This window comes from Strigops habroptila, chromosome 5 (genome assembly GCF_004027225.2).
Source record: "Strigops habroptila isolate Jane chromosome 5, bStrHab1.2.pri, whole genome shotgun sequence".
Classification (NCBI taxonomy): domain Eukaryota; kingdom Metazoa; phylum Chordata; class Aves; order Psittaciformes; family Psittacidae; genus Strigops; species Strigops habroptila.
The window spans coordinates 1,757,147-1,778,949 of NC_044281.2; the positions used below are offsets into that span (position 1 = coordinate 1,757,147).

General features: G+C 39.1%; 1 protein-coding gene and 1 long non-coding RNA gene across 2 annotated transcripts in view; both read right to left on the bottom strand.

Moving 5' to 3' along the window:
* The window catches only part of SPAG16 (sperm associated antigen 16), a 408,668-nt gene that overhangs the window by 79,874 nt on the left and 306,991 nt on the right, over positions 1-21,803 (bottom strand). The window lies entirely within an intron of this gene.
* Positions 1,968-19,919, bottom strand: LOC115608640. The gene is made up of 3 exons (XR_003991620.1): positions 19,839-19,919; positions 5,487-5,490; positions 1,968-1,979 (listed from the first exon to the last, which is right to left on the bottom strand). It is a non-coding gene; the product is annotated as an uncharacterized LOC115608640 (long non-coding RNA).

Here is a 21,803-nt window from a genome sequence, read left to right on the forward strand (position 1 = left end):
AAACAAGGAAAGAAAGAAAAAGAGAGAAAGAGAGGGAGGAAGAGAGGGAGGAAGGGAGGGAGGGAGGGAGGGAGGAAGGGAGGGAGGGAGGAAGGGAGGGAGGGAGGGAGGAAGGGAGGGAGGGAGGAAGGGAGGGAGGAAGGGAGGAAGGGAGGAAGGAAGGAAGGAAGGAAGGAAGGAAGGAAGGAAGGCAAAGAAAAAGAAAGGAAAACACTTCTATACACCACATCACTGCAGAAAACTTGATCCATATATTGCCAGGTAGATTCTTCCCTAAGGGCTGAGGTTGAAAGGTTGAAAACCTCTGCGTTTTATTACAAGGGAGCACAATGGCAAATGTGGAGGCTCGACCCACACCACCCTGGAGGGTTTAATCCCTCCAGGGATTAAACTGTGAAGGAGGGGTGTCAGTGGTGTCCTGCCAGCCAGGGAAATCTGCTTAGCACTGATTGCACTCACCTCTGCCTGCAGACTTCCCTCTGCTGCCGCCTCCATTTCTTAGCATTTCTATTAATTAAATTCTCCACTTCAGTACGCTGGCTTGAAATACAGGCAGGGCTTAGTGAACATAATTCCAGACTCCAACTGTGATATTAACACTGAAACACTCACGGAGCACATTCAGAATTAACAAGCCTGCTTCCCCCTCTTTTAAATGATGAGACCAAAAGGATTCAGATGTCTCAGACACAAGTGTATCAGAAACAGGGGCTTATGTTCGTGAGAAAGAGTCCGTTACATGCCTGTTATATGCTTCCAGATTCTCAAAAGCATTACGTTAATTTTGCCACTTATTTCCATTATTCTCTTCCTGCTTATTCCCAAAGCCAATTAAAATGCAAACAGGAGATTTTAAAGGCTTTAGTTTGATAACAGGCAGCAAGACAAGCGAGGCATGGGACAGCACTGAAATATGGATCTTTAATGCAAGCATATTAATAGAAATAATTGGATTTCTAACGTCTCACAATTGCAAGCATACCTCCTATCGTCCATTACATCAATTGACATCCTGCATTTGTTATTTCAAATGTGTTATTTCACAAGAGTGCTAAACATATTTGGTTTGCTTTAATGAAAGCTGTGGAGTTTTCTTCTGAAGTACATACTAGCTCATAGCAGGTAATACATATCCATGGATATATAATGGATTCATTAAAGCCAGTACGGTAAATGCCGGCCTCGCAGAAGTTAAACTCTCAATTTTGTTTTTAGCAAGGCCAGAGCTTCATCTAAAACACATAATGTGTTATTAAGCTTTTAGTCATTATAATAAAAGTGTTAGAGTTTAATCTCAACTTTTCAAAAGAGCCTATGGGAAGTAGATCTTAGCATCTAATATCCTCGGGAAATCCTGCCTTATCCCACAGCTAATTTCTGAATTTAACATCATCCTCGTTTCCCATTTTCTATGTTCAATTCAAATTATCTCTCCTGGCTATGGCTGCTGTCAGGTGATGCCCAGTCCACCTTACGCCCCATGTTCCTGCCCCTTCTCTTCATGCTAAAGAGCCAAAAGCAAAGGAACATGGCAAGGGACAAAGAGAGAAGAGCAAATAAATAGGAGGGCAAAATTACTGTTACAATTAGCCATAAACTGCTTTAATTTACTTGTCAGACTACATGCTGCCTGTGGCTGCACAGGATTAAGACTTCCCCATGCCCCTAATGGTACAGTTTCATCCCAGCAGCAAGTGTGCTGCTGCCACAAATGGTGGTTCTGCTCTCCAGCCCCCTCCTGAGAACGAGTTTCTGCTCCTCTCCTTTTTGCCAGCACAAACATCCTTGTGACTGTGCTGTGAGCTGAAGCGGGAAACAAATAGAGCTGAAAAGTAACTTCCATTTTCCAGAGTGGGTTTTATCTGAATTGGTTCCCTGGTCTGGCTCACAAAGCAGCTACACACCACCAATGCCAGGAAAAGGGAAGGGTCCATCCCTCCAAGCAGCACTGTGAACTTATGCCAGAACTGTTCATAGAGCTACAGCTGTGATCCAAGAGCTGAAAGCCAACCCTTCAAAACTGGGAAATGAAAATCAGCCTTCTAACTTTGTTTACAGCACATACTGCATTATGTATCTAGGCTCTTGAATAGCTTAGGAATGAAGTTCCAGTGATGATGAATTAGAACTATGCCCCGGCTAGGTATGGTTATATATCCAACTCCAGCTTTTAAGCACCCATTTCAAACATAAATTAATATTAAAAAGATACATCTAATTTTTTATACTTACTCATTTTCTATTACTTATTCCAACATGAATATTTCCCTATTTATAGCATGATAAATTATCTTCTATTTTTAAGTCTTCCTACAAGCAAGATTTCAGTTTTCTTTTCAGCTCCTTCAGATATTACCTTGTACAGAAATGTTGAAGTGCCATGTTTTTATCATCACTAATGCAGAATAAGTCATTTTGCCAGTTGAAATTATGACAACTGTGTCACAAAGAGAGAAGTAAGAGCAAAAATGAGTGTATGTTTCTTTTTTAACGGTTAAAAAAGAAAAAAAAAAGAAACCACTTTTGTTGTATTTCCTGGAAGAACTGTCAGAGGAAGTTGAAGAGCACTTAACATACACCTTGTGGCCTTGAACACTAATAACTTCAACATAAGAGCTGATTGGGAAATTGCTTTTCACTTCAAGGTGAAACCACTGAAATCTATCTAGTGAATTAAGGATTTCCCTAACAGAAAACTAAGTATTTCAATTGGAAAGTTGGATTACGGGGGATTTTAAGCAAATAAAGGGAGAAAATAGGCACAAAGTTCGGTTCTAACAGTTTTTTTCTCAGTTCTGGATCTCTTACTTCATACCCTTAAAAAAATATTGCATTGAGTATTTTACACTCAAATAAAATGATGAAATACAAAAGGTTAAAAGATAGAAATAGTACCAAAAATGTTTGGGCCTCAAATCAGGAACAAAGTAATCCATTAAGAAAATGGGGCCACAAACAGGAAAATGCCTTAATCATAATTTTATAGCAGAGTTTTATGTCAGTACATAGTTTTTTTAGATGCCTTAAACTGCTAATTTCCATAAATTAACATGCCTGGGTCTCTTTTAATAGTAAACATAACTTTGCATTTCCTGCTTGTAATGCTTGGTTTTAATATAATTACCATATACTTCTTGTTTTCAGTCCCATACAGATCCCCCTCACTGCTCCCTCCCCAGTAAAGCTTTGCTCAACAGAGCTTTGCATTAGCAGAGACACAAAATGAACCTGCAAAATTTACTCAGAGATTTATTGCATACATAACACTTGCACATGTATATGCAAACTCATATTTGCATACTCAAAATGTCTGTCTGCTGTTGCCAGCATGTTTTATTTTTGCATGCTATGGCTGTCCATGCAAATTCTCTTCTTCCAGCATCAATTATCTACCCCCTCATAATCAATACATTCCCTTTCCTAAAGCAATCCATTTCAGACCGTATGTTACTCCGCTTTCCTGTAAGTCAACAGATACTGTCATGTCCCCTACGCAAATGTCTTTGTCTAACTCTTTTTACCAATTCTGTCAATTATGTGCTTGTCCCCATTTTCTTTCCCAAATCTTCATCTTCCTCCCTCTTCTTTAGCCCAGACCCTCCTTTTGCTCATCCCATGCAGGAGAAAGAGCAGCAGCTCTAGCTCTTCTGCTGCCCTGTTTCTCTTTCTCACCTGTCTGACACAGAGGCACCTTCTGCTCCCTTTGCTAAAGAAACAGCATCCCCAAAAGGCAGCGTTCAATAGAGGCCGTGTAAGGGACTGTGACTAGAAGCACTTGCCAAGGACATGAATGAACAAAATACTGCAGGGGATTAATGCTGCATGGATTTATCTCTTTAATATCCACCAAAAATGACATTATTTTATTTTTTTATGGGAAGCACTGGTCTTGGGAGCTAAATATTGCAGTCTCCATAGCCACGTGGACAAGGGCCAGGAAGAGGCTGCTTAAATGCTCTGCCCAAGGGGCCTGTTAAATGAGATTCTGCACTGGGGTACTTCTGCATCAGGGCCGACTGCATCAACCAGTCCATCACCACAATACACATAATCCCCTGGATCACTAAGGGGCTAGCAGGTCCCACCCCACCTCATTTGGATGCTTCTGCCTGGCAGTATTGCAAAGAGCAGCAATTTTGCACAAACACATGACCCACTCGCTACCTCTCTCCTGCAAAAGTACATCATACTCTACCTTCAGACTCACTGAGGTGCCCTACCCACCAGAGCATAGAGACACACAAAATCTCTGCATGAAATGACAGTGCTACAGGGAATTGCTTCCTAAAGGTTCATGTCACTAACCCTTAGCCTGCAGTGGTGTCGGCCAGGCTAGTAGAGTCAAGACCACAGGGAAAAGCAGTCAGCTGGAGCCTCTTCTCAACCTTACCCCTGCAGGGCTGGGTCAGAGTTCTCAGCTGTGTCCTGCTCAGAGTACACTTCACGCCTGAATAAAGAAAAAGTTTTGTTCTCTGAAAGAATGAAGTTCTAGTTACAAGAATGCTAGTTACAAGAACTGAGCTAGCTAAACCACAAACATTTAACTATGGATCATGGCCATTAAATCACTTCAAAATAGGAGAATAAATTCCAACTGGACTTGGTAGACTACATTTACTTTCAATTTTTTTCCCAGGTTATTTTTGGCTTATTTGCTTAACTTAATGATTTGCAGCTATCTTTAATGTGCAAATATTTTCTACTGTGAATATGCAATCTATATAAAAAATAATCAGAAACTTTCATTCTGAAATGATGCCGTTTATTTCCTTCCTGAAAACTCAGCTGAGTGAAGTTACGTTAATTGCCTCTAAGTCTCTATGAATAATATTGTAAAGCCTTGCACTGACAGTTACACCATTCTTCTGCTAGTTGTGTATCCCAGAGCTATTTCAATGTATAACTGTAACTCATTTTGGCTGCTAGATCTGCATGTAAGGATAAAAGCCAATAGCAAACTTCCTCAGTCTGCCTCTGGTTTTCATCAGCTTTCTATCCAGTGGGTGTAATTTTGGAGATGTTACTTGATCTAACATGCTCCAAAATAATGGAAGTCTTTGCTCTCTTTAATATATTCTCTGCACATTGCCATCGTTCATGGTGGTAGCAGCAGTATGTTGGCTCATTATGTTGTACTAGTCTTGCTCCCCAATCAATCTACTGGTTACAGCCAGTTTAAAACTTAGTGATAAACAGGATTCTGAGATTTTTCAAAGGACAATGGAAGCTGAATTAATTAGCATCCCTCAGAGGACAAACAAAATCCTCCTACAAATAGAACTGAGAAACTTCATAACCCACAAGGACAATGTTTATGGAGCAGTGGATGGGCTTTTACACACTTGGAGTGCAGGAGAGCATAGCATCCTCGTCTCAATCAGGCTCCGGAGAAGCTAATTCTCACAGAGAAATTTATTAATTATGCCTTGACACTACCAAGTTACCCTGTTATTGACATCAGATCTCAAACCGTTCTCATTCATAACTCATCTTTAAAACCTGCAAGCATGAAGATTTGAAGCTTCTGTCGAAGCATTTCCAGGTTACACTGACTATCAATCACATACCTCACAGAGCCAAAACAAGCCCAGTCTAACACTTGCATGGATAACAAGGGGAAATTCATATAAAAAGGGGGAAAAAATCATACCTGTTTTCTTCAAACTATCTTGGAGCATAATGAGTATGCTCCATAGTTGGCAACTTAATAATGTTGCTAACATTAACAATTTCTCACAATGTAAGTGGTTTTGAAAGAACACTAAAATACTTGAAAACGGGGCCTTCGAAAAAGAGGTTAAAAAAAGGGACATTATTTACATGGCTGGCATTTATGGAAATAACAAAGATTATTCTTGCTTTTATGGACAACAGTAACATTTGCAGTCCAGAAACTCCTAACTGTCCTGTAACAGATGATGATCGCCTCACTGACATGACAAATAAGAGACATTTAATTTTTAATGGCTTTTGTAATTTTTTCTTGTATTTCTTATGAGAGCAGCACAGTGTGTAAAATGTATTTTAGTCTTCGGTACTTGGAAGCAACTTCACACATTATTATTCTACATTAGCTTCATTTGTCGATTTGATGACTGAAGACCTATTGGCCAGATGCAAATGCTGCTTTCTAATCTTGATCTGTAACGCAGGACAGCTGAGGGTATGTCATTCCCCATGAAGGAGAATGAATGAGGAGAATTCTTCTCTAAGATATGGCGAAAAGATAAACCAGATGCATTAATTATCTGAAGGAAGTTCTTGCTTACCTATGAGAACATTTAGCACAAAACCATAAAGAAAATAAGCCCAGGTGCAAAGATAAGCCCTGTCAAAAGTATAGTCTTTCCCAGTCAAAAGATGCTGGCACTGGCCTTGAATCAGTATGTTGCAGAGCTCTTTGTCCTTCATCAGCCACATGTGAACAGCTTAGAGAAGTCAACAGGAATTCTGATGTTCTACTGGATCACGGCCAGGAAATCGAATATATTTTATTTCTAATTTCCATCATACGTGCATAGGATGATATCCTCTAATTCGGACATACATCAAATAATCATATTTTTTTTTCTTTCCTCGAGTAAGCACCAGGTGAAAATAGTGAGATGTGTTAAGGCTTTACTAATTGCTAATATATTGCCTTAAATTAATTTTCTACTATTAATGCCCCTTAATGGAGTTTCCTATTTCTTATTTGAAAAATGAGGGTCAAAGGAAGCAATGATGAGAGACAATTACAATTATCACTTAGGACCATTAATATGTAAATATATGGGTAAGTTAAGATTGCTAATTTAAGTTGCATAATTGCTAGATATTTTTGAAGTTAGAGCTTAATAGGTTCTGCCATTATTCACGACTATTTTATGCATATAATGTCAATGATTTTTATTCTTAACATACCATGAATAACAGCATTGCATTCATTTTGTTAACTGATACGGGCATTAATGTCGCATGATGCCATTCAATCACTGCATTGCTTTCTAAAAATACAACAGGTTAAAAAATGGGATCACTTACAAACCTTCATGCATCAGCTCATGAGTCAATCACCAGTAGCTGGGTTTGAGCACCAGCTTACATACTGGGTAGATGTGTCCATAATCACCCATTGGGGTGGGGTTTTTTAACCTTCCTTTGCAACATCTGATATTACTAACTTCAAAGCAGAGGTACTTTTTAAAGGTCAAGATAGAGAATGGATTTGATCCAAAGATCCCTAGCTTAGCAATCCAAAAGTCAAGAGAACTCTATCAAATGTCAAGAGAAACTGGAAGAGACTTCAACAAATTATTTCTGCAGTACTTCTCATTTATGCAATGTGCGCACAGGATAAATATTTTAACCAGTTCTAATGCAATGCTATTTTACAAATTTAATTTTATTTCAAACATAAAGCACAGATGATGAGAATTTTCTCAGTTATGATTTTTTAATGAATATTTCACTATTACATATAACTTAGAAATCGAGACTGTCCTTTAAAGAATATAATCCTAAACTGTGGCCTGCATTACATGGACCATGAAAATAAAATCAGAAATAAAACACTGCGGCCCACTTATAACCCCAGTATGTTCTTCATTTGAATTTAAAATAGAGCATGCGTTCTCAGAAGAATCCTGCACAGACTGCCTCACACAAGTGTGAAAAATGACAATGGCTGTGTGATTCTTTTTAGTAAGATTTTAAGATTTTTTTTTCTAAACCTGGGGTTTTCTTCTTGAGATACATCTCGTGCAAATATTCACATGTCTCACAGTAAAAGAAAGGCTTTCAGTTTCCAAAAGTGCAAGGAATACTCAGTTCTAAGCAATTTTGTTAAGATATAATCAAATTCAATCATTAAGATCTTCCTTCTCTTTTCCTTGCATGATTTAAATGAATGCCTGATAGTTTTAGGGAGGCATAAAGTCAAATGAAATACTATCATCACATGAAACAACTTTCTTTGGTATGTATAAAAAAAATTTATATAAACTACATTCGAGTGCATCCTAAGTATGAACAAACGTGGTGTTAACTTGTTGCAACAACCTAAAAAGAAACTCTATTTCTGCTGCTGAAAATGGAAGAAGTATTTTGGGCCTGTGAAGACGCAACTACCTTTCCTAATTGCCCTTTATTCTGTCTTAAGTATGATGTGGCCTTTCTGTAGACAACTCACTCATGTCACTCCAGAAGATACAAAGAATAAATCAAGCCCACTATCTGAGCCATCTGTAATAAAGTTTTAACTACTGATCCAAGAGATATTTTTCCCATAAATTGACTCACTGTACAATTGGGATTGCTCCAAGCCTGCAAGACTTTATCTGCTAACTGTTTGGAAATAGTAGATGATAACTCCCCCACAGCTGATAGAGCCAAGTAGTTAAAAAGTGTTTTAGACAATATCTTCAATGGCCTCGACAGAGAATCCCATAATACTTTAAATTTCTTTAGCTGTGATCTACTCTCAAATACAAACCCCCCCTTTAATCCCTGCTTTGGACTGCTGGAATCACTGGATGGGTTGGGAAAAGTATTTTGTTATAGCTAAACAGTTGAGTAATACGATATCCAGATTCCTCAGGAGATACAGAGAGATCTATTTAAAATCTATACAGAAAACACATTGTTGCATAAAAAGAGGTGAATGCGGTTTATGAGAAATACCTACTAAAGGAAAAGTTAGCACAGGAAAAAAAATATTAGTGAAAGAACAGCTCAAACAGCATCTCCTGACACTATGATAACTCTAGTACAGTCAGGTGGAAATTCAGTTCTTGTGGGTTACCAAGAAAAAAACCCAGCGTAGTCTGGGCACTGTTCATCTTTCAAAAATCACTTCTTCCCACGGTTCAGATGTTATTTGCACACTCTCAGGTACCACTTACATATGAAACAGCAACATGTAGCGCACTTTATTTATAACCAGGAAGATCTCTATGAAAAGGTGCACCAGTGCAGTTAGGGGAATTGAGGCCAGCAAAGCACCAGCAAAACCCCTTCAGCATGTTGCTATCAGCATGGAGAAATCAAGGATGAATCTGCACTGGCTAAGGTTTGCTGTCTCCACTGCAGGGAAGACCCCCTAGTTACAGCCCCTAGGTACAGAGATAAATGTCTATAACCCTACTGGTCCTAACTATCTGATCTACTTCTGCCTAATCTCCTCTTTTCCCCTTCATGAAATAAAATGCATTAACACACCCAATCCCAAGAAGGTTTTCAATACTAGTCCACTTTACTGTCTTCCACACAGATATCAAACCCCACACAAATGTCAGACGATGGTTCCTTTGCACACTACATCCTAATCCAGCACTTACAAAGAGATGGCATCATGAAGGTATCCCAGAGCCTGCCTTTAGCCATCCCCTGTCAAGAGGGCACTGCCCTTCCGATTTCCCTCTGTTTTTAAGGCATCCCAGGCCACAAACAGGATAGCATGGAATAAATTACCTAAGACACAGCTAGCTACTAATTATAACAGAGAGAACAAATATTAAGTAAAAATTATTCCTTGCAAGTGATGCAGAAACCCTAGTAATACTTGAGCAATGAAGGATGGAAGTTCATGGAAAATCTCTGCTGGAAAGGCTGAGGAGTATAAATGTGTGTATACTGGAAAGGGATGTGCCAGAATCCCCTTTCTCCACATCACCCACAAACAAGTAGCAGCAGCCTCTCAGCAAGCAGAAGCATGGGACAGAAGAAAGACATTTCAAGCCAAAGCTAATGCTAAGAAAACACTAACAAATCTCAACAGCAATAATGGATCCCTTAGAGCTACAACTTACTACTACTATGACCTTCATTTATGTGCTTCATTCACTTCACACCAAAGCAAAAGGAATTTTGCTAGGAACTGCATTTGTTTCTAGACAACCTCAGTTGGGCTAAAGCAGTAAGTGCAGCACATTGCTGTATGTGACCCAAGTTAACCCAGCCATGTTTGTGGGGACAGGCTGCTGGACCCACTGCAGTGGCTGGGGTGTGATTTGAAGTGCTGCAGCTGGCACCAAAGAACAATCAGGTCTTCCTAAAACACACCCCTCTGAATAAAACACAGGCAGAGCACAGTGCTGCACTTCCTCCTGCAGCGGCTGAGAAGCCCAAAATATGAGGAATATGTTGGTGGTCAGAATGGAATTACATACTTGGGAAGAGAGCAGCACACTGGAGTTAACAGCTTTCCCAACACCTAAACCACTAAAATTGCTTGGAAACTTGCTGTTAGAAGTGAGATGAATGAAAGTACTTCAGTTCCACAGAAGCTGGCCAAAAAAAATAAAAAAATAAAAAAATACCCCTCCCTTATTCTAAATCTGCAATCCAAACCTGGAAATCAAGTCAAGATTTCTTTGAAGGGGCTAATTGAATTTGCTCCTTTTTGGACTTGGCCTCATTTTATTCTGTATTTGCTGTGTCACTAAAGCTTATTTAAAGAATTTACACTTTTGATAATTAAATCAGAAGTTAGAACTCTGAAGAGATTTTTTTTGTTGTTGTTCTGAGAATCCTAAAACAATTCACAGAAGTTCAATAGAGTAGGAAGAAGATTAGGCTGCCAAATGAAAGAAATTCAAATGATCTTCAAAAGCTGGCCTCTCCCCATCTTATCTTTGAGAGTGGGTAAATCCACTTTGATATCAGGATTTAACAAATAGATCAAAAAAGTCCACATGCTTATATCTGATGTTATTCAGATAATTTTGTTGTTTAAGTAGTTCTGAGGATGAAACATAAGCCACGGAATGTACATCCGCTGCTTCTCAGCAGTAAAACATTAGCTCTACACATGCAGAATTCCTAGGACTGGGGGATACAGGGAAACACAAAGTCTGGAGCTCATAAATACCTTTTTCTTTGTTTTAAGTTTTATAACCTGTCACTGACCAGATACCATGTCAGCAGCAAATGGGCTTTCCATAGACCAATTAGATATAAACCCCCCTATATCTCTGGTTTAACAAGAGATGGTCTGAGGATTCAAGGTGAGAATAAAGATGTGGGAGGGGAGAGAGAAATAGAAGACAAGACTATAAGCCACTGTGAGTCAAAGGTATATGTAAATGGCTGCAACCACTTTTATTCATTACAGAATCAAAAGAGAACAAATTCATTTAATTTTATATGCTTAGTCAAGTATTTGTCTTGTAAATGTTCTAAGAGACAGCACTGAAAACATTAATTCTATAGTTTCTTATAAAGGAAAGAGAGAACAAATAGGAAGAACATTCTTGAATGATAAAATGTCTGAGGGATCTGGTGGGAATTCTTCACATAAGATGTATTCTTCTTTAGGGAACAGGCGTAGATGTAAACAGATGGGCTATATAAGTAGAACTGGCAGCTCCACAGATAGCTGCTTTCTTATATATGTTTTTTCAGACTCACCAGGGCATTCAGGACCACTCTGCTTAATTATTCTTAATATTCTGCCCATTTCAGATGCTCGCAATATAATGGCCAAATATAAAAATAATGTAAGCAAATAGTAGTTTGACTCTCGATGGAAACAATACATTTTCTTCAAACAAACCACTTAAAAAGGGGACTGTCTGTTTTATGAATGTTAGTCCATCTGTTCACAATAGCTCCTTTGGAAGTGTTTGTTTTGCTTAGAAATACCAAAAGGGATTGATTGGTGGTAGATGAGCTGAGGTGTGTTTGCTGCTTTTAAATCATTGAGCATATAAAGGTGGTTTTGCTTTTGTTGATTCAGTACAACCAAAGAAAGGAAATGCTTGAATCAATTTTCACTGCACGTATGTTCTGTACCGTGACTGTTGCAGACATTCCTCTTCTGGAGAGGACAAAGTGATTTAAGCGTTGTGTTTCCATGATGATGGCCAGACTGTACTGGGGTACAATTCTCACCTCTCCTCCATAAATTATAAGAAAAGACTAATTCAGATAACATTAGAGAGAAGTCCAGCACAGCACACTTCAATTACATGTATACACGGTACAACAATGCTTATAGTGCAGCTGTAGAACCACGCTAGTAATTCAACTGGGCACATGGTATCTACCATTTTACAGGATCCTAATGGTCACTCTGCCAAATCATTACAGAAAAAAAGAGCATCACATACCTAAGGGGGTAACTTCTGGTAATAAAACCTTGTCCAGCCCTCGGTACATCATTCTAAAAAGGCGAAACAGACTGTGAATATGCATGTTAAGAGCAAAACTGTACAGAGCCAAAGGACTGTAATCTGCACGTACTTGTACATAAGGTGAACGTCAGCTCTGTGCTAATGGGTGTGATTGTGCTCTCATCTGTTGAGCAACCCAGTTTGTGTCATTTTTGGATCCATTCCATTGAATTATTCAGACATTCACCTCAGTACTACTAAAACTTATAACTGCAGAAAACATCAGGACAAATCACGAAGTGAACTTCAAATAGAAGAACAGAAGAGTGTTTATAGCAGTAAAAGGAAAATAATGACAGAAAACAAATGAGTAATGCATGAAAAGGAATCATTATAAAATATGTAACAGAGTCCTTGCTTAGTGTAAGAATTTGAAGCAGGTAGCCTCACGAGCCCTCAGGCTGGCAGCATGCACACAGAGAGGCAATTCAAACTAGGACTCCCAGAGAAGCTGTGTTTGAAAAATATCACAGAGCTGAGATGTCCAACCTAAGGAACCACTAATAAACAGTGAAGCCTTCTGCTGCATCAGATGATATCTTTTTAGTTGGGTCCTCTACAGTGTCTCAGAAAATGTCCTGGACAGGCAGTATGGTTCCTGCTAGACAGAAGCTGGCTGAAGCTGGTTAGGTTGGACTATAGTAACAGAAACCCAGAGCATGTTGTTGCAGTATGACAGAAGCCAAGAAGAAATCTTCTATGGAGGTTTGAAGCTCAGGCTTCTCTTCCCTTGAAAGGACCAACACTGAGACTCAAGATGCCCTCTACCTTGGTCTACTAAGTCTTAGCTTGCCACAGTGAACCCGTTGCACAAGGTTCATGATGCCATGGGGATGGCTCAGCACTTCCCAGCAAACAATGTCAGATTTCTCTCCAAACTTTAGATCTACCTACAGCTAGGCCTCTGGGTGATACTTCAGAAGAGCATCTTTTTTTTTTTTGCTTTTGCTGGGATGTTCTGAGTGAGGTGATGTTTAATGATTTCTGTGGGGTTGGTTCTCCTTATTGATTTCCTTTCCTGTTTCCTTTCTCTATGTTTTGCTCTGATGCCAGGGAAGAAGAGTTCATTGTACTCAATAACCTTGAGTTTGGGTTACCATTCCTGCAATGTCCTATCAAGCATCAGAGTAGTCTACTAATTTACACAAATACTCTAAGAAAAATCTATAATAAATGTGTTAATTAAAAACTAAAAATTACAGGAGCATAAAACAATCACAATATCTGTATCATAAGGCTCAGCAGTCCCAGATTCAAATGCTTCAGATCACCTGCAGAAGCTGTAATGGGAAGATTGTGTGTTCCTAAAGCCAGGGAGTTCACTCAATCTTGGCATTTAGATTCGTGGCTCAGGGAGAAAAGTGGAGGAGCTATCTCAGGCTGAGCGAGGCAAATGCTGGTTCAGATCTGCCTTCCCTATGGGGTGACTCAGAGGCTTCATCTGCTTAAATGAAGCCCATATTTTGCTGGTCAATCAGCCAATGACTCTCAGCAACTCTACCGTGGCAGTGCCTAAACTTAGCTTGCAAGCACAGCTAAAGAATTAATTATTACCAGAGGCATTCCCAATGTCATTCAGGTTGACTGGCTATTGTATGAAATTAAAGGAAAAAGAATACACAACAAAAATAAAAGCCTTCAAATACTGGACACAAAATAGACAGGGCTAATTCCACTGAGGTAAGCAGAGACCTGTTTAGATAAATACACATACGTGCACATTAGAGTTTGAAGTAGACAGCTGTGACTGCAGTCTGGAATACAGAAAGGGATGATCATGAGTAACAGGCTGTTATCAACTACTACAGTTCTGGCAAGGAAGCCAGGGAAAGCAATGAATTAAACAGACTATGTTTTAAGTTCTGCTTTTTTATGAATGTACAATGAAATTCTCGAATTCAATGACTCTTGCACTCCAAAGACAGTGTTAACAATTTAACTCCCAATCTTAATATCCAACTTTATGTTACCATCCAACTTCAGATGCACATCAAGCTAAGAATCCAAAGCACCTTACATTATATAGATAGATGTCTCTGGTTGAGGGAATTGCTGACACAGTCCTTTAGTGGCAATAATCGTCCATTCCTTTAAAGATGAGGTCGTGCACAGAAAGCCAGGTGTCCCATGTACCAATAGTCTAAATCTCTCTCCTCTGTGACGGATTTCAAAGCCACCTGTGCATTATTTCAACCATATCCAACCAGCTTCAATCATCACATCTGCAAGAAGAGCTATACAGAGAGCTGACTGCGTTTGTTACTCCTGAGACAGCCCTGGTCAGGCTGGTTTGTTGGTTTTTTTAAACAGAGAGTGGAAGTCCAAAATCTGATAATAAAGTGATTAAATATTTGCCAGAATCGGAGAGTATTCAAACAGGCATTTTATAAAACCTTAAATATGAAATTAACTGAAATTGTTACTGAAGTACAAGACCTATTGCTTAACCTGGTCCAAGGAGCAGAGGAATGGAAGGTGGCAAACATTACAGCAACTTCTGAAAAGAGCTTGAGGAGCTGTCAACTGGTACATCTGATCTCTTTACATGTCTAATAAACTCTACTGTATATTAAGGAATGGATTTTGTTGATGCATGGAAAAATGTTACACCATAGCAAAGAGTTACCGTAGATTTCATAGCAGGAAACCACAGCTCAGAAACCTGCTCCTTTTCTTTGATGGTGTTGAGAAGCGCAGGAGTAAGGGTGGCCTGACTGACGTAAGATTTGAATTCCCCAAAGTTTTTGACAACTAAAGTGGAAAGGGGAAAAGCAAAGAAGAATGCGACATCTATTCTGGGACCCGCGCTAGTCAGCACATTCGTAAGTATTTTTTAAAGAGAGGAAAAGTGAATATTGAGATGATATTCGTTGATAGCATAAAATTATTCAAGTTTTTCAAGACAACAGCATGTTTCATGCTCACTGATTAATCTCAAGATGCTACTGGATTAAGTAATAAAGTGGCAGATGAAACTGAACTCCAAAATGATTCAAATGAAAAAAAATACCCTTAATTATCAAATCCAGCAAGATACAAATCCAGCAAGGATAGTATTCTTTGTCATTCAGAAGATGGATCTCACAGCCACCGCAGATACTTCTTATAAAGCATTAGCTTGATATAGTGTCAAGATTTATGGGGGGGGGGAGCTAGAGAACAAAATGATGAAACCTCATTAGGCCTCTATTTAAACAATGATTTAAGCACATCTTAAATTGATCATGCAGGCCTCATCCCTCTCCTTCGTTTCTGAAAAAATATACCTGAAATAAGATTTACAGAAGGGCAACAAATGAAGAAAGATGAGTAATGGCTTATGTATCAGGGAGATTAAACAGACACGGACTCTTCAGCTCTGCAAAGAGCTTAGGGGAGGATGTGTCAGCATGAAGAGGTTGAACAGGAACAATTATTCAATAATTCCCACATTATGAGAATCAGAATGTATCATTAAGAGATTTAAAGCAAAGGCAGGGAAGTATTCTGTTATTGCTATAGGATCTATTGGAAGCTGAAATATAAAGAAGTTCCAAATCAAAAGATCAGACAAGTTTAACAGAGGAGAGATCCATGAATGCCAGACCAAGTGCATGAAGTCCCCAGCTCTGGAAGGTCCTAATCCACAGGGCATTGGAGAGAAGTAACAGAAACCTCAGTATTTACTCACTCTCGTTTTATCTATTTTCCCTAAGCATCACCTCCTGCCTGATACTGACAAAGCAGACTTGATGATTTTAAAGGTCTTTTCCAACCTAGTTGACTCTCTGATTCTATACATAGGAGATATTTTCACCAGTTGAAAGACAGGCAAAGAAATAAAGTTCATTCCAGGCAAAAAACCAAAACCAACAGTTCAAATACCCAAATCAGGCTTTGGAAGCTGTTTCTAGAATTTCTTTTCTTCTTTAGTTTCCTGTTCACCATTATATATAGTATTTTGCCCCAGAAAAAGGGACTTGAAAATACTTCATTTTGTTGCCCTAAAGTCTCAGTACAAAAAAATGTTTATCTGCCCAGGAATGAGCATGTGCTTACTGGTGTGAGCCTTTACAAAAGGACAGGCAATATTTATGAGCAGTTTGAAGGCTTCCTAGTGAATATCCACCTGGAGAAAGTGGATATGCAAGTTTTGCACTCTCTCTTCTAGGTCACTTTTCTAATCCTAAAATTGCATCCAATCTTTTCTGAGGAATAGTTCTGCATAAGCATAAGTTAAATGCCTCAAAGGCATCTAAATCATGATTTTCTTAGTATTGGATCAGCATTAAAAACTAAGAAGTTAAAATCCTGCTTTCATGACAAAGGGGAATTTGTCTCAGGCCTCAAATTCATTTCAAGCTGACGGGTTTGTTTTGCTGGCATGCAGGCTTGACAAAAGAGGTTGGCAGATACTGTGGTAGGAGCAGTTCTTCAGCAGTTTGTCCTTTTCAGCAAACTTGATGTCTTTCCCTGTACATCAGACCATCATTTCACCCAGTTCTGACTGCTAGTAGCAATGGAATAACTGCAGAGAAGCCCTGAACTTTGTCTCAGTCACCTTTTTCCACCTGGCCCAAGAAATTCAAGCAAGACTATCAGACTGGTTCATAAAAAAATATAACAAGCACTCCTAGGACATGTGCACGGAGATTATATTGGTAATCAATTTATTTTGCATAGCCCCATGGATCACTTATATTGATGATTATGCGTTTTAGCTCCTGTGACAACTTGTCAATAAAATAAAAGTAAAAAAAGGCGAAGGACAGCATACTTTAAATTTAAAGATGATCTCTTTCTTGGAAAGAGGTGCCACTTTCCAAGCTTTGAAAAGAACTAGCTCATGAATATATTTCATTTATCAAGTGTAATACTGTTCAGGGAATCAAAACTTTCTTATGATCACAATACCGGTATCCAAAGGTGAATAATTTTCTTTTAGAGTTCAGTTACTTTTAAAGATGAATTTTGGAAAAAGAGTAAGTTTGACAAAAAATTTAGGTCTTGAGTTACTTGAAAATGTGTTATTCAAACTCAACATAGACTGGCACAGTTTTTATCCCCCCAGAGTGGAAAACTAAATACGGTTTACAGGTTGGATTAGAGATTTTTTTTTTTTCCATTAAAGATTCTGACATTTCATTTCAAAGTTTTCATTCAAAATATGAACTTTACTCCTTGCAAAGGGAAAAGAATGGTGGGTAAATAGACCAAATTACCTAAATTATCCTTAAGTTTGAAAAAACACAGTTGAGTTACTTAGGTTGTCACAGGAATTATTTTTTTTATCGAAAGCATCAAATCCCAATGGACTGTCTCCACTCTTCAGTATTTGCTTCCCTTAAACAAAACTGCCCAGTTTCTTCTTTTTACAAGCATATGTTCTACCCTCCCAGTAAAATTCTGGATCAGTCCACAAAGCTACCAGCTCACTAATGACTTTTGGTTACTGATGATAATATATTTAATCTCAACACTGATGACGATGAAAATCACTGTCCTCTTTCAGATTCCCTGACCTATCCTGTCCTTGGCAGAAAATGCTGTGGCTGTTCTATCTATCTTGCATGTTTAACACATAGAAAGTGCACAAAAATACTAGGTCAATATAATACCTTATTTTAAAAATCCTTTTCTTTTATTACAGGATATGAATGATGAATGTAGTATTGATTCATTTCTTTACATCCAATACAGATGCCTTACTCAAAACACAAGACCTGGATAGCTGTCGATATTTAAGAGAAGCTTTCATGGAAGAAAGGCTGTGATGACCTTCAGAGGTCCTTACTCTCTGACTATCTGCAAAAGTAAGTTAATCAGGAGATGAAGCTCTTGTATCTAAGCCAGGCTTGAGATGGAGCTGTGCAGTCTGAGTGAAAGAAAGGAGTTCTCACTGTATCCCTGTAAATACACTCAAAGTGGGAATTTGCTAATTGCAGCACTCTGTAAGCTGGAATTAATATAAACAATATCTATAAAATGCAATGCATGCACCTAGTAAAGTTACAAAAGCAGCAAATGCTAGAGATGAGATACTGAATACATTATTAAGACTTGTGCCTACTTTAAATGGGATTAGAAGAAAACCAACTTGTTGCAAGCCATTTTAATTCAGTTTATGGGTAGCTGCTAGAGAATCCAAATTTTCATCAGTTATGCCCCACTTGGGATGCATAGAGCTCCAATTTTCAGCTTCTGTTAGTTTAATACAAGGATGGCAAAAATCATGTGGACATTCCCTTCATTTACTTTTGGAACAATTTGCTCATCACCATGTTTTGGCTGCCTGCCTGAACAGCTGAAAATGTTGCTTCTCCTTGAAGAACAACATTTAACCAGTCAGATAATAGTCCATTCAACCTGAGGTCCTCAAAAATCCCCTAACAGGTCAACAGAGTGCTCTAATGAGGAACCACCCTGGCTTCCAAAACATTGGTTTTATGCTGGTATATGCAGGCAAGTGAAATGGGAATATTTAATACTATGGTATCTACTTGAAAAAGGCTGGCTCTATTAAATAGCTGTCCATCTTCTTGCACTCCAGGGAAGGGAGCATTCCTCTGTAACAAAGATGAAGGGAATATCAATGGGGCTAATCTCTTCAAAGTGCTCAGTGCTCAAAGCAATTGCCTGCAGTAGTACACAGTCCCCACCCTCATTAGCTCAGCAAAGAAAACACAGCCAGAGACAAAATACTTGCAACTAGGGCAACAAATGTAAAATAAGGGGTTTCTACCTTTTCCACCTGCCTTTTCCTTCCAAAGGACAAATATTTCAAACATTTTAAATTACGTGTGTGCTGAAAATAAAGTCATATGTCTTAGGAACCCCTTTTCTTTCTAGAATATTTAAATATTGTAGAGTTGGCTCATGTTGAAAAATGGCTATGACACAACAGAAATACTGTGTGGCACAACTGTTCTCCTGGTCAACAAAGGGGAAAAATTCATTGCCAATTTTTTTCCTTTTGAAAAACTGCAACAGTCAAGAAAAAAGGAGACTGATAGTTTCATACCCCCATGAAACAAGGAGACAAAATGATCTGTCAATCAGCTCGTATTTGTGTAAGTTCCAGTCTATCCACTGCCTCCAAATCAGGTCAGGAAAACAAATGTTGAGAACAAGGGAAATGAAATACAGCAGGACTGAGGGGAGAAGTGAGAATTATGAGACAAGGCATTGCTGTTGAATAATGTAGTCTTCCAGCACATCCTTTTCCCATGTTGACCATAGGAATAATTAAGGATGGCCAACAGATGTTGTAAGCACTCCTCAGAGAAAGAGGGCTGATATGGATGTGTTACCCATCTGAGTTCCAAGACTAAGCAGCATGATCAGGACTAGAAAATAGGTCATGGGTTGTGTAAACCAACTCAGACCACATGGGAATCTCTCCAGAGAGTCCACTGATGGATTCATCAGTTCAAACACACAGGCTGGGCAGGCTACCTAGGCACAAAACATGAATATCAGTGCATTGCCTAAGAGCACACAGTTGGGGCAACAGCATTTGCTTATTGTAAAGCTCTGCCAAAGCATGGAATTTCAGCTTGAAGGACAAAGCACAAAAAGCTTTCTACTAGTGTGGGTGAGGTGAACCAGCCCACCACCATTCCCTCTACCCAAGGAATCCTTTTTGAAGATCTTTTGCTTGTATAAAAACAACTTGATCAGCAAATGGTGGGCCTGAAAGTTTATTACATAGAATTGCAGAATCCTAGAAGGGTTTGGGTGGGAAAGGACCTTAAAGCTCATCCGATTCCAACCCCCTGCCACTAGACAAGGCTGCTCCAAACCCCATCCAACCTGGCCTTGAACACTGCCAAAGATGGGGCAGCCACAGCTTCTCTGGGCAACCTGTGCCAGGGCCTCACCACCCTTAAAGCCATTCCCAGAGATAAGTTTCAAGTAGGGATGTACATTCAGACAAACACATACCACAAAAGTGTCTTTCATTCTCCCTGTAATCCTTGTCTGATCGTTGACTGATGGTTAGGGAAAGTTTTATAAAGGGATACTCAAGTTTGGAGTGACAAGAAAAAGAGAAAGATGGACAAGAAACGGAGAACCACCATTGCTTGCAAATGGCCAGTGTAAAGGAAAATGACTTCAGCATTTAGCCCTATCCCATTTTGGATGGACAGACAGAAGGAAGGAAGGTTGGTTTTTGTGACTGATTGCTACTTGGCCCAGTGCCTGCAGAGTGTCCCCTACGCTGGCCTGGCAGGAGGCATGCACGAGAACAGTGATCAGATGCAGAGCACTGATACAGCACTTGGAGCCAAGCTGAAGCCAAGAAAGCGAAGTCAAATTAAAAGTGCTGATCACCAGATAAAGAATGGAGAACTGAGAGATGCAGTGGCGGGATTTGTGCTCATCAAGCAAAACTTGTAGGAATTTGGCTCAGTTATGTTTCCAAGAAACAGAACATGGGAATCCTTAGTTTGTATAGAAAAGGGTGTGGTAAGGATGCAGTGAAAAAGACAGATCTTGCTGTCCTGAACCCATAGAGAAGAAAAGGGTTCTGATGGGACAGGCATTAAACAATTCATGATGGGAGAAAGGAAAGGAACAAGTGATGTACAAGATTGTAGCTTATGCTTCATGAATAGACTTGAGAAAAGCCTAAATGAGAAGCCAAGCAGGCAGCAAAATAAGGAAAAAACGGTCTCAATTTTCCAGAGAGAAACATTCCAATGTTTCAAAGGAATCAGAAAGATGTTTCCTAAAAACATGTCTTGATCCTCTTGTTGTCCTGTTAGGTGAAGCTATAGCACAGTAGCAACTCCAACCTGATCAATAACCAGAAATGGGAGTTGTCCAAGATCTGTGTAAAAAAGCAAGTGCCAGGACAAATCCAAAGACTTATACCTATATCTGTTTCAATCTATCTATATATCAAGCTCTCTTTGCATAATGGGCATCAATTTGCAGAGTTTACTACAATCATGCATAAAGGCCCAGTGAATGGATGCACAGACACCCGATTAGCTCACACATGAGGGCCCAATGATCTTATGCAGGAATACCCCACAGTTCATGCACGTGTGCCAAATCAGTTTATGCACCGACACCCAAGTACACATAAGCTCCCAGTTAATTTACACGCAGCCCTGTCAGATATTTGGCTTAAGCTAAGACTGGGAAACAGGGAAGAAAAGTATTTACTTAAGCACTTGTTTCATTCTTCATATTTTCTTTTTTCTCAATACCTAGAATCAGTAATCAGAAGTTTGCATTAATCGGCAATAACTTAAATCAAGTAAAAATTGCCCAAATTGAGACTGTATTGCCTGTGACAGCATATACGCAGTCAGAACTAAGGTCGAGGCTTGTGTTGAGCTACTAGGGGAAAAGCACCCTAAGGAATCAATTGATGTTATCAAGTAATCTGCCTTGGAGATTAAAGAACACAGAGCAATAAACTGTTGTAATGAAAAAAGCTTTTTAGTCAGAAATGGGGGTCATAGGGAAAAACACACATTAATGTCAGCACATAATTGCACTATATGGACAAAATCAGACGCTGCTAAAAAGATTACTGTGGTAAATTTTGCATTGAAGGATTTTTCTCCCATCAGGCATGAGTTTAACTGTAAGAAAGAGGGAGACATATACAAAAAGCAAGCTTCAGAAACTGAAAAAAAAGGTAAGATAATGAGTCAA